The sequence below is a fragment of the Dermacentor variabilis genome, chromosome 10 (genome assembly GCF_050947875.1).
Source record: "Dermacentor variabilis isolate Ectoservices chromosome 10, ASM5094787v1, whole genome shotgun sequence".
In the NCBI taxonomy this organism is placed as follows: Eukaryota; Metazoa; Arthropoda; class Arachnida; order Ixodida; family Ixodidae; genus Dermacentor; species Dermacentor variabilis.
The window spans coordinates 52,353,540-52,367,936 of record NC_134577.1 but is presented as its reverse complement, the minus strand read 5'-3'; the positions used below and the strand labels follow the sequence as shown (position 1 = coordinate 52,367,936).

At 45.8% G+C, this 14,397-nt stretch overlaps 1 long non-coding RNA gene across 2 annotated transcripts; it reads right to left on the bottom strand.

Moving 5' to 3' along the window:
- Nucleotides 1-4,029: 4,029 nt before the first annotated feature.
- LOC142559535 (uncharacterized) lies at nucleotides 4,030-11,353 on the bottom strand. 2 transcript variants are annotated; one of them, XR_012823148.1, is made up of 3 exons: nucleotides 11,150-11,353; nucleotides 6,797-6,950; nucleotides 4,030-4,106 (listed from the first exon to the last, which is right to left on the bottom strand). It is a non-coding gene; the product is annotated as an uncharacterized LOC142559535 (long non-coding RNA). The 2 variants fall into 2 exon arrangements; XR_012823147.1 differs by having other exon boundaries at nucleotides 6,797-6,937.
- Between the last annotated feature and the right edge of the window lie 3,044 nt (nucleotides 11,354-14,397).

Genomic DNA, 14,397 nt, shown 5'->3' with positions numbered 1-14,397 from the left:
CACTGAAGCGGCAGTGCTACCTCAAGGCCCAAAGATTGCCACATTTCAGGAAGACTCGCCCGTATCGATGGCAGTACTTACAGAACTCCCCGATGGAGGAGCAACCAGTGTCTCGAGCCCCGGGAGCTCGAAGAGCGATCACGAGCGTCGAGTTTTGATGGCTCTGCTTAATAATAATAATATTTGGGGTTTCACGTGCCAAAACCACTTTCTGATTATGAGGCACGCCGTAGTGGAGGACTCCGGAAATTTTGACCACCTGGGGTTCTTTAACGTGCGCCAAAATCTAAGCACACGGGTGTTTTCGCATTTCGCCCCCATCGAAATGCGGCCGCCGTGGCCGGAATTCGATCCCGCGACCTCGTGCTCAGCAGCGATGGCTCTGCTTACGAAACATACCTCGGTATTCGACTTTGCGCAGCACGATGGCCCGCCATCAATTCCTGCGTCCAGAACTCGTCACCGCCTCAGCACAGGAGCTGCCCAGTCAATCCGACAAAAACCCTATCGTGTGTCCCCATCAGAACGCAAGATAAACAGCGATCAGGTCCAAGAAATGCTATGCAAAGGCGTCATTCGAGAATCATCTAGTCCTTGGGCAGCCCCCGTGATATTGGTGAAGGACAAAGACGGTACATGGCGGTTCTGTGTTGATTACCGTCGCCTAAACGCCGTTACTAAGAAAGATGTATATCCGCTCCCACGAATTGACGACGCCATCGACTGTCTCTTTGCGGCATCTTCCTTTTCCTCAATCGATTTACGGTCAGGTTACTGGCAAATTCCTGTACACAAAGACGACAGAGAAAAGACAGCATTTGTAACACCCGACGGACTATTCGAGTTTAACGTGAATTTCCGGAAAAGAATTTGCGGAACAGAATATTATGCGGATAATGAATACCTTCTTCCGCAAGCGGGATAGCCGAAAGTGGACGTGGAGGAGCCTGAATGGCGAGACTAGAAATGAAATAGACATTATACTCTGCGCAACATACTCCGCTTTATACTGTGCGCTACATAGTATTTACTAAGGTAATCGCAAGTAGAATCAGGAACACCTTAGACTTCTGTCAACCAAAGGACCAGGCAAGATTCCGTAAAGGCTACTCAACAACAAACCATATTCACACTATCAATCAGGTGAAAGAGAAATGTGCCGAATATAAGAAACCCTCATATATAGGTTTCATTCATTACGAGAAAGCGTTTGATTCAGTCGAAACCTCAGCAGTCATGGAGGCATTACGGAATCAGGGTGTAGAGGAGCCGGGTGTAAAAATACTGAAAGATATCTATAGCGTCTTCACAGCCACCGCAGTCCTCCATAAGGAAAGCAACAAAATCCCAATAAAGGAAGGCGTAAGGCCGGGAGATACGATTTCTCCAATGGTATTCACAGCCTGTTTACAGGAGGTGTTCAGAGACCTCGTTTGGGAAGAATTAGGGGTTAAGAGTTATTGGAGAATATCTTGGTAACTTGCGATTCGCTGATGTTATTGCCTTGCTTAGTAACTCAGCGGACCAATTGCAATGCATGCTCCCTTACCTGGAGAGGCAAAGCAGAGGGGCGAGTCTAAAACTTAATCTGCAGAAGACTATAGTAATGTTTAACAGTCTCGGAAGAGAACAGCAGTTTACGATAGGTAGCGAGGCACTGGAAGTGGTAAGGGAATACACCTACTTAGGGCATGTAGTGCGCGCGGATCCTGATAATGAGAGTGAAATAATCAGAAGAATAAGAATGGGATGGCGTGCGTTTAGCAGGCATTCTCAGATCATGAACAGCAGGTTGTCTCCATCCCTTAAGAGAAAAGTGTATAACAGCTGCGTCTTACCAATACTCACGTACGGCGCAGAAACCTGTAGGCTTACGAAAGGGGTTCTACTTAAATTGAGGACGACGCAACGAGCTATGGGATGAAGAATGTTAAGGGATAATAAAAGAGCAGATTGGGTAAGGGAACAAACGCGAGTTAATGATATCTTAGCAGAAATCAAGATAAAAGAAATGGGCATGAGCACGACATGTAATGAGGAGGGAAAATAATCAATTGTCATTAAGGGTTACGGACTGGCTTCCAAGAGAAGGGAAGCGTAGCAGGGGGCGGCAGAAAGTCAGCTCGGCGGATTAGATTCAGAAGTTTGCAGGGACATCATCATCATCATCATCATCAGCCTGGTTATGCCCACTGCAGGGCAAAGGCCTCTCCCATACTTCTCCAACAACCCCGGTCATGTACTAATTGTGGCCATGCCGTCCTTGCAGGGACAACATGGCCACAATTAGCACATGACCGGGGTAGTTTGAGAAGTATGGGAGAAGCCTTTGCCCTGCAGTGGGCATAACCAAGCGTATGATGGTGATGGTGATTACGATTATGATGATGATCATGACGATGATGATATGCACAATACTGAAACTAACTTAAATGATTGATAAAGGAAGTTGGACAAACTAGTTACCAGGGAAAAAAACGCAAGGCTATAGCCTGTTCGAATCGCAACGCACTGCTGTTCACACAAATCTCTCAAACGCTGAAATTGGAACCATGCAACACTACCTCAGCAACCGCAATTACACTCATGCTAACCTAAATATTTGAAAAACCAATTTGCCCAAATCAGTTGTGGTAAAATATATCAGCCCAGAGTTCATTAGAACCTCTACGCGCGTACGTTCCCTCACTTCTCTTAAAACCTGAATATCGATTCATGCATTAAGCCGCTTTCATATGCACATGTACTGAGACCAACTCAATACATCACGGAACAAGATCAGAACCAACCCTCTCCCCAGAAACACGCATCCAGAATATAATGTCGAAAGGAGAAACGCAAGAGCTAAAGCACTCTTGCAGGAAATAGAACAGCAGAACCAATTGGCAGCTGTAGTTGATGCAGCCTGGGTGAAAGGTAAAGAAGCATATACGGCCATTGTCTCAAATTATCAAGGGAAGGTGCAAGATGCTATCACTATTTTTACCAAGGACCCCATGATGGCGGAACAAGTGGCAATTGCTCTAGCCATCAGGAGCAATAAGTGGGCCTAAATTTAGAGTGATTCAAAATCCGCTATAAAGTGTTTTGATAAGGGCTACGTAGCTGGTGTTGCAGCGAAACTTTTTGAAAACATTGGGATTATGAGAACTGAAATTCGATAATTTCCTGCGCATATGGGAAAAGTGGCCGAGACTCGGATAAACCTCAATGAGGTTGCTCATGACTTGGCACGAGGACTTGCTAACCGTGACAGTCACAACCGAGCCGTTCACCATCAAGCCAGGGAATCTAGAGATCATTTAATAACATACAATGACATTACCAAACACTACTATTTAGGACGCAGACAATTCCCATTGCCACATTCAAAACTGAACAGGGCTGAGGCAGTCAATCTGCGCTCATTGCAAACAGCTACATATCCCACACCGTACACCATTAATAAAATATATCCAGAGAGGGAGATTAGGATTGACTGCAACGATTGTAATGGCATCATTGGAATCAGGCATATGCTGGCGGGTGCCCCGCGACTCTCCCCAACCTCGTTGAAGAATGGACACAGTGGCATAAAAGGATTCAAAGCCCATTATTTCAGGACCAACTAAGGGCCGTCCAGAGGGCCCATGATGTGGCTGAAAGGCTTGGCCTGACAGTGCCAACGTGGGAGTGGCCCGCCTTGACTTAAGAAGTCGAGCCTCCGGACCTCATTCGAATAAATGTTTTCACACACACACACACACACACACACGCATACATCACGCCCCCTGGCAATGAACATAAGTTGACACTAGATTAAACGATTGATTAACGAATTTGGACAAATTGTTACCTCGGAAACTCAGATCAGGCTACAGGCTAGTCCTATCTCAACGCACTCCTCCTCACTCATGTCGTGTTATCAAAATCAATAGTATTCGAGTTTAGTGATGTGAAATCGTTTTATGTGCAATTGCGTTGGCAGTGCGAAAGGCAATGGAAAGATCACTACGCAACATTTGACGTCTCCGTAGCGCTCACCTGGCTGGCTTGATTCTTGCTGTCCGACCCAGTGCTGCTTCCCAGGTGTGACCTGATGATGACGCAAGAAGGGCCAGCATCGTCTTTGGCCCCGCACGTGCGTGCACGATAGGAACATGTCAATCTCGTGCCGTTTGTTCCCGGTGAAAAAAAAGGACAGAGGTCAGATATGTGAGAAGCACGCTGAAGGATATTAGAGCATGGAACCTTAATCTAATCTGTACGCCATCAGATAGCCAGCTTGGCACAGAGCCAGAAAAGCTTTCGGCGTTATGCTCGGAGACATTCGGGGTGATCACCGCCGAAAGTGATCACCCCATATGTTGCTCCCGAACCACTGGCTGACTGCGCCTTGATGACTGTTATCCAGTTACATAGTCCCATATACAGCAAAGCCACCTGACGTGCAGTGGTATGGGCCGTGGTATTCTATTGCATGACATTATTAGTCTGATGGCCAATGAATGATGTACAGTAGAAGCAAAACAGACAAACGCAAGCGATGCACACAACCACACCGCCAAGTATCAACAAATGAATGATTGTGAAAAAGGCGAGGAAAAATACTGCATCTCATCAGAGTGGAGAAACGAAACGAAGGAACCGCAGTTTTAGGTGGTGCAGAAGGGCCTAGGTCATCCACTCCATAATACTGTAACTCCCAACGTGACGGCAGAAGAGGTGCCATCCTCTACTGCCAGCGATAACAAGAATATTACATTGGTGTCACGAAAACGACCGCGGCAAAACGACGACACGGCAGCAGCTGTGATGACTGCGACGAAACTTCATTATGACGTCAGAATAGCGGTGATGACATCGCCACTACGGGGGTGTGATAAGGACCGCACGAAAATGAGGACAATGAAATAAGGAACGACACCGACGACGACATGGCGACCGTCGCTCGTATACGATCACGCCAACATGCTGAACAAGAAAACCACAAGATTAAGAAACGACCGCGATACGATGGCTATGGTTACTTTGACGTCGGCGGCATGACTGAAGTACATTCGCAGGGCGAAAAATCGCGCAGAAACCATCGACGATAATCTGCAAAGGGACGAATGAACGAACGAACGAATGAATGATTGGGCAAACTAAACAGGAAACGGAGGAACGCGCCATCTATTTACTGAACGAATCATTGAACGAGCGAACGAAGGGACAACTGAAAAATCGAACGAACGAACGAAAGTCAGAATAAACCAAAAACTAAATAATGATTTAACCAGCGAACGAACGAACAATTTCCTTTCCGAGTTCAACCACCGACCATTGACCAGAGACCAACCCCGAAAACCTGCAGAAGATGCAAGAAAAGCTATTCAATAAGAAGTGTGCAACCACGAACATTCTAATGGGCACACTGCTGCTGCTTTCACCGAGACTACTGCTTAAGCATCATCGCCAATGACGACGCACGAGCTGTACATGTTTAGAGTTTCAACATCTTCCTGTCACACCAGTTAAGTAGTCACGCCACCGATGACAGTCAGCATGATGCCGTTATGTCAGCGTCGTTATCTCGTAATGTTGTCGTTAGAATGTATCTGCCGCTGATTATTATTAATAGTATATATGTAAGTTTTAACAAGTAACAAGATAACTAGTGTCCACGATTGACTCCTTATGTATGACGGCACAATAGAGGTGAAAATACAGTTTCCGAAAGCTTCAAAGAGAACTGAACAAATAAAAAAAACCGTCATTTTGCACACAAAGAAAACTTTCAAGGATCGTCGAGATAAGAAAAAGGCCACGGGTAGAAACACAATGCTAGAAGATAGACCCGTCTCACTAATAACGCAGCATGGGCAAGACAAACCCGATTGTTTAATTCTAACCAGGTGCGTTGTCCAACGCCGAAAAAAGTTATTTTCCATACTGATACGATCGCTCTTCGGATACTCAGGGGTATAAACACGTAGCCGCCACGGCAGAGGGCACATGACCCTCAATGACCACCTTCGCAAAACGGCCGAACCGCGCATGCTCAAGTTTGCAATTTCCCCAAATGTCCGGAATGCATGCGATTACAAATGATTCCCACTTCTCTGTGCATGCACGTGTCATCAGCACTCTTCCCTTCACAAACATGAGACACCGCCTTCATCATCTTGACATGGCTACGGAGACGACTGCCACTGTGCACCCGCCTGATTTGGTGTTCGTATTTCAGAATAGCTTCTGAATGGTGCAGTGCACGAATATAAACTTTGTACGAGGTGAAGGTTGCGCGTAAAGACTGAATGAATTTAGCCGTCGCATAGAACGAAATCAAACAATTGTAGTCACTGCCGCTAGTTCTATAGCATTTAAATAGAAAGCTTGGCTTCAAATATGTTTCAGCATGTGCGTTGGAAATCTATAATTTTCTGTTCTTCGCAAATTTTTCGTCGTGGCGTATCACTGATTCGCATTTTTGTCCGCCGATGGTGCCACGATAAAAATAAAAGAAAGTGCGGAATATCGGCAAAGAAAGATGCAAGCAGTATTCCTCGAATACACTATCAAAACGTTTTGAATTACGTTCCGCAATAACGAACGCACAGGTTAATTTTTGAACGCGTTGACATGAAATTCGCTAACGTGCTGCACTGAAATAGCAATGTGGTGCAATTGTCCAACCATCCATACGCCTACTTCGCGAGCAGGAAAATGAAAACATACTAAGACAAAATGCGCGCAATGCACATCTCGTACAGCTGTTACACGAAAAGTTCATTCAGGGTGCCTACTTCAATGCAGCAGCAAGAATTGTACTCACCTAGTCTGACGGGAAGCACGTAGCCCAGCTGTCCGCCCCTGCACTGGTTCAACGAAAACCCACGGGGACAAGTGAGCAGCCAGCATCTTTTCAATCACCTCGTGGTGTCTCCAAAAATAAGCTGTGAGATGCGTTCGGACACTGTAAGATAAAGCTATTCAGGAAACCAGGTAAGCAATCTCGCGTCCAACCACTGTCGACGCCAATGGCAAAATAGTAGCCTAGGGTAACGCAAGCCGCGATATGGGTGCTACCTATATCGCCTTTTACTGCTGCGAAGGTGGTGTTTGAATACAAAGAAATGGGCGAAATCAAGCAGAATGAAACGAAGTAAAGAAAGGCACCACTTCCCTGAATTGAACCTTCCAGCATGCCCATCTTGCCGTGTTTATAAAGTAACTAGGACTAACAGAATCAAGCATCTGCTACTTGCTGCTCCGCAGGGGGAGAAGCTAGGCACCAGGCCGCTAAACTGCCAATCACATGGTCCTCAGAGCGGCCAGCAAGATACTCGGTCTTCCACAACAGCTGGGCCGCAGGTCCGTAGTTCAGGCAGCAAGATGCCACCAGATTCTACAGACGGAAAGCAAGATACTAGCTATATAGAATAGCTGGCCCTCGAGCCCGCTGCGTGGAGAGTAGCATGTCAATTCCCAAGAACGCGTGGCTACCAGATTCACAGGATGGGCAGAAAGACACAATATAAGAGCTGGTCACCGGGTCTACAGGGTGGGCAGCAAGACTTAGAACGAAATAACTGCTGCCTACCACGTCCGTGGGACGGGGACCAAGATACCAAGTCGCTAGAACGCAGTCAACCTAGCTGGCGTGAAAACGGTTCGTTAAGAGCGGCGCATACCAGCACAGGGTTCTAAGAATCTCTGGACCCTGACAGGCCGCCAATTGAAACTGACCCTGGCAATGTACAATACGCGAACCCTCTCAAGTGATGCTAGCTTAACAGGACTCTGAGGAACCATCAGGCATTGTCTATTCATTTATTTATTTATTTATTTATTTATTTATTTATTATACCTCAAAGGCCCCAGAGATGCGGTATTACATGAGGGATGGGCTTTAACAAAACAGTGTTTTGAGAGCAGCCTTGAAGTGATGAGTGTCGGAGTGGTGCGTGATGTCGGCAGACAGACCGTTCCAGTCCCTGGCGGTTTTCACAAAAAATGATCGTAGATGAGAGGTAGTCTGCGCCGGGGGAGGATACACGGCTTTGCTGTGGTTAATGCGGCTGGACTGACGATGAGCTGGTAATATAGCTGAAATGTGGAGTGGTGAATGATAGAATTTGTGAAAAAGACACAGTCTAGAAATAAGACGTCGCGATTCTAGATTAGTAAGACCGGCACGGGATTTTAGTTCAGACACGCTTGCATGATAAGAATATTCATTGTAGATAAACCGGGCTGCACGGTTTTGAATTGATTCCAGTGTATTAGATAGGTTATGTTGATGAGTTTCCCAGACAGAGCATGCATATTCTAACTTAGGTCTGGGATATAATTGACCATAGCGAGGTTAGAACAACTGGTGAGGCGTACAATCTACTGACTAACGGCTCTCTGCTATAGAGGACTCCCAGATAAGAAGCAACGCGCGGTAGGACTTCTAATCCATAAGGGCATAGCGAGAAACATTGACGAATTCTACACCAATAATGAGAAGGTAGCAGTAGTCGTAATAAAGCTAAATCAGAAGTATAGAATAGAGGTAGTACAAACCTATGCCCAACCTTCAGTCACGATGATTGTAAAATAGGTCAGTTTAGTGAACATGTTGAATTAAGGATGAGAACAGTGCAAACTCAGTATACTGCAGTCATGGGTGACTTCAATGCAAAAATTGGGGAAAAGCAGGCTGGGGAACACGTAACTGGAAACTACGGTATTGGTTCTAGGAACACTAGAGGAGAGATGTTGGTAGAATTAGCGAAACGGAATAAGCTGCGGATAATGAACGCCTTCAGGAAGCATAGCAACAGAAAGCGGATATGGAAAAGCCCTAACGAATGAATGTGTGGTTTTTTTGGCGCAAGGGCCAGGTATGGCCAAAGAGCGCCATGCCAGTGTTAGTGATTTCGCACTGGAGTGATGCAGTCTATGGAGTTGCTGTGACATGGCTGTAAAGGGGCCTAAAAAATAGTCGCTGTAAAGTGCGTAAAATCTACGTGTAATAAGAATATGGCAATGACTAATGGCATGTACTATGAGCCTTAAAGTACATTACTAAATAATATAATGAATGGTGCAATGGTGAAACCCTAATGGTGAAACAAGAAATGAAATAGATTTCATGCTTTCTCCCGGTCCCAGCATAGTGCAGGGTGTAGAATTGTTAGGTAGGGTAAAGTGCAGTGATCACAGGTTAGTGAGGTCTAGGATTTAACTCAATATGAAGAGAGTAAGAGCAAAATTGGTCAAGAAGCAACATTTCACCTTGTAATAAGGGTGGTTGCTGCACTATAAACAAATGGACAACAGAAGTGGAAGTGGACAGGATGCGCGCCTCCTGTACACTTCTACTTGTGTTGTCCGTGTGTTTATAGCACGGTAACCTTCGTTATTACAAGGTGAACTTCTACCAACTAGCCCAACTTGCTGCTCTGCTGTAAGAAGTAACAAGCAAACCTATACGCAGTAATGGTAAAAGCAGGCCAATTCAGGCTGGTATTATATTCATAGGTTTTCCTATTATATGAACTCAAATATAATATCTCAGGCATCAGCATATAAATATCTAGGCGTAAATCTTACACCGAGCCTTTCCTGGGCCTTTCACATTGCAACCATATGCGCAAACGCTTCCAAATCTCTTGGGTATATTCGCCGCAACTTGCGTAATAGCCCGTCTAACATCCGTAAATTAGCATTCGTATCATTTGTACGCCCTCAGCTCGAGCTCGCGTGCCCTATATGGTCTCCCTACCATGAATACCTAATCCACATGATAGAAGCCATCCAAAACCGAGCTAGTCGATTTATTTCCCGAAATTACAGCTACCAGTCAAGCATTACTCAAATAAAACTCGACCTTTCCCTTCAATCACTGAGTAGCCGACGTGACATAGCACTCCTGTCCTTGCTCCATAGATATGTTCACCAAATCAAGCCACCAAACTTGCCACTGGAACGCGCGTCTTGCACATCACGACGACTTTATAATGATTTAAGTCTCACTCGCATTTATGGCAACACTAACGCATTTAACTCCTCGGCTTTACCACGAGCGATTCGGTTATGGAATTCGCTTCCTAATAGCACTGTCGCTCAAATGAGCAATGATAAATTTAGACAACTACTGGACCTACAGTCTTCATCATAACAAATATCTTCATCTGTACATATGTCATGTCATATAATACGTGACTTTCTTTTTCTTGTTCTTGTGGTTTCAATTTTGTTTGGTTTATGTACTCGCGCTATGTACGTTATTTTGCGCAAGTCTTACATCGCCTTTTATGTTAGGGTGAAATGTACTTTTCATTCCTTTCCCGATAACTCTTTGTATTGATTTAGCGTTTTTTTAACACTGTTTTGGAAGCCTGTGATCATTACAAACATTTTTAACTCTCACATTTTTTAGCGCTCATATATCTGTTTTCTCTTGTCATTTGTTCAATTGACGCCTCCCTTACTCAATGCTCCTCTTGGGGCCAGTAAGGTACTTTGAAATAAATAAATAAATAAATAAATATGCAGCTTTACAACAGATGGATGAACATGACAGTGGTAATGAATGAAACCCTAACTAGGCTAGCTTCAGAAGCAGTACTTGAAGTGGGAGGTAAGGCACCAAGGCAACCAGCAGGTAATCTATCCCAAGTAACGAAGGACCTAATAACCGGTGCTAACATATGGGGTAGAAACTTGGAGACTGACAAAGAAGCTCGTGAACAAGTTCAGGACCGCGAAAAGAGCGACGGAGCGAAGCATGTTAGGCATAACGTTAAGAGACTGGAAGAGAACGGCATGGATCAGAGAGCAAACGGGGAAAGCGGATATTTTAATTTACATTATTGGAAAGAAATGCAGTTGGACCGGCCACGTAATGCGTAGGTTAGATAACTGGTGGACCATTAGAGTTACAGAATGGGTGCCAAGAGAAGGAAGCGCAGTCGAGGACGGTAGAAGACTAGGTGGGGCAATTAAATTGGGAAATTTGCATGCGCTATTTGGAATCGGATGGCACAGGATGGGTGTAATTGAAAATCGATAGTACATGCCTTCGTCCTGCGGTAGACATAAAATAGGCTGATGATGATGCCTGGCAGCACATATCGAGTGCCCAGTATGTTCAAGATGGCGTGAAGAAAAAAGGTCATTGAAGAGCTATACATACCGTCTATCACTGACACAAGTTGGTCTGAAGGTTGGCAGCGAAACCTGTTCCCTCGGCACAGCCGCCTGATGTTCTACACGTTAGACCTTGGACAGAGTATAGTACGCAGGAGAGCCATTGATTTGATGAGTGTTTCTTGGTTGAGGCCGGGTCGGTCTGGTTCGCCACTTGCTGCACAGAGGGCAACACTCCTAGGTACCGGACTCCCATCTCTGTAACGAAAGGATTCACATTATAGTTAGGGCGCCTAAGCTTATGCGGTCCGCTTTATGACACGTTCTTAATGGAACGACAGGAGGACACAGATTTACAGACCGGTCGGTGAACATCTGTGTTGGTGCACATTGTTAGTGACGTTGGTCCTGTGAGAACAGAAACACGCCGGAGTAGACGTTAACGATGCGTACATTATGTTTCACTCCGCTCGTGCGTGCTTCGATTTTCAAAGACGTTATGATAGTTTACGTAAGACGCGGCCAAGCGGGTGTTTAAGTTCTGAAGCGCTAGGGCGACTTTTTTAATCTAGGCGCCTTCCATGCAGGGATGCTTTCTCGTCGGCAAAACTGCCGTATTCGCGTGCGTGTTAAATAATGCAGTACATAACCATGACAGAAGCTCTTCTACGCACTCATCGAACGGAATTCTCGGAAAAATGTACTCGAAGTAGTACTAGTCAAAAACAAAGTGCTGCACTAGGTGACGCGCGCAGACTGTCCTTCATTGATAAAGATATCCTTGTCTTCTAAAACAGTTACGTTTCTTGGGTCGCAGACTCCTTAGGGATGCGCGGACTTGAACCTAAGAACAAAACACTTGATCCGTCCACTAATCCACCACTGTACTTAGCTTAACCATTACCACATGCGTGACCGGAAGTCGCCCTCAAGTTCAACAAAACGTAGCAAATGTAAATGCACTAGCGAAAGTCTCAATTTAGCGCTGAAACAAAGCAGCATATTGCGACAACTGCATAGCGTGGCATGCGCCAATATGTAGGCGGTATCCGATGGTAGCGATGGATTTCAGTTTGCAGCACTTACCAAACAACAACCGAGCAAAGCACAGCACGTTTTTTCTTTTCTTTTTTTTTTTGCATTCCGGCAGCACGCAGCTTCGTTCTTGTCTGCTACGCGGGCTCCTTCGCCCGTGTAAAACCGAATTTCAAGCTGTCGGTTCGTTGTTAAATGTCGACGTGGTGCTCTGCATTCGTGCCAGCAGCCTCCAGGTGAGGAGGAGAGCTAGCAAAGACCTGTTGCAGAGAGCGTGACAACCGGAGGCAGAGAGCACGGCGACAGTCTGTGAGCGATGAGAGCGAGCGGGTTCGCTGCTTTACTAATAGAATCGAACAAACGCAGCGACGCGCGGCAGAGTCGGCTCTGCCGTAAATCTGTTCCGTGGACCTTGGACGAATTCGTGACCCAAGCTGGCATGAAAAAGGATGGATACGGATTAACAAAACAGACAAGCATACCGTAAACTGGGCGAAGTTCCCAAAGAATGCTAATCACACCCATGGGAAAGTACAGTTGTAGCACACTGTATAGTGCACAAGACTATGATGTTCTCGTTATTGGCACTGCGTTGCACCGTTATCGCGTGTAAAACTAGCAAAATTAAGTTGGTACGCTCGGTAACTTCCGCGTCAAGTGAAAACATCTCTGTACCCCAATTCGTACCCTGCTCTTCGTGCGCTATTTCACCGGTAAAGTTCCACTTCACCCAGTTTGCAATTTTCGGCAGTGATAACATTAGCCAAGTAGAATAATTGTGGCTACGCTAGTTATATTTGATTATGGCGTCTTGTTCGCAGTTCATTGCTAAAAACTACAAGAAGCATTGAACTCAAGTTACATACATACTCAAGTTTAGTGTTCGTGCAATCGTTCTACAGTCAATTACCTTGGCAGACCGAGAAACAATGGAAAGATCACGACGCAACACGTCGCGTCTTCGATGCGCTCACCATGCCGGCCTAAGTCGTACAGTGGGCCGCCGCGTTGGCTCCCGTGCTCGACCCAGTGATGACGCACAAGAGACCAGCATCTTCTTTATCCGACATATGGGTGCACGACACGACCATGTCGATCTCATCCGCTTGTTCTCGGCACCGATGAAAAAAAAAATGAGTGGCAATTTAGTGGTTAATGCGAGAGACATGCGTTAGCACTGGGTCACTCTTCTTCGAGTTCCCGGATCTATGACTTAAACCGCGTTGAGAACATTCCAAAGTGTGCCGTTTCTGAGCTCGGTCGACCCACATCCTCCCTCCTCTGGGAGTCAAGTGCAACTGGCGGTGTTGCGGAGCAGACGCCCATCAGGTGCACTGTATACGTATGTCTATATATATATATATATATATATATATATATATATATATATATATATATATATATATATATATATATATATATATATAGTAAACGAGAAGGTGAACAGAGGTGCCCGATGTTTAGTATTAGTCAGAACCCTAAGCCAACAGACAATTTCTCTACTGTTTAATGTTAGCTTATGATTACATACATACATACATACACACACACACACACACACACACACACACACACACACACACACACACACACACACACACACACACACACACACACATACATACATACATAGTCTTTCCACTTTAACACTTGCAATGCTAACGCATCAAAAGATGTCGCACGCGTGTGTGAGACGCACGGAGGTAAAGATGGGGACACGAAAACTTGAAGTTCTACTCTGTCCACCGTCAAGCGCCGCCATGATCTCCCTCATAATTCTCCCAAGGTATTCCTAGCAGCGTAACTATGTATGGCTTCCGACGTTCTTTATGCGGGAGGGAATGACATCGCCACTTCCATCGGTGTTTGCCTCGTCTATAATTACCTCAGTTGTCATACAGCAACAGAATCAGCAGGACAGTAAGCAAGGCACGTGGCCGCCGTCGCTAATATGTTCGTTTATTTTTCCGTCATCATCGCGCAAAAGCTGGGGCGTATTCTCGGGTGAACATTTACGCGGATTGCTCTTCTCTGCCGAGATTCGCGAGACTCGGCACCGGACTTCTTGAAGTACACGGCCGACAGCGCTCCTGCCACTGCGCGAAGAGGGCGAGCTCGGCACCGCGCCAGAAACGCTTTCGGCCGCATACGCGAACTGTTCCGGCGTGGTCCCCTCCTAAGATTAATCCGCCCGAAAAGTATTCGCCCCAGATCTTGCTTCCAAACCTCTGGCTGCACGTGCCTCGATGATAATTATTC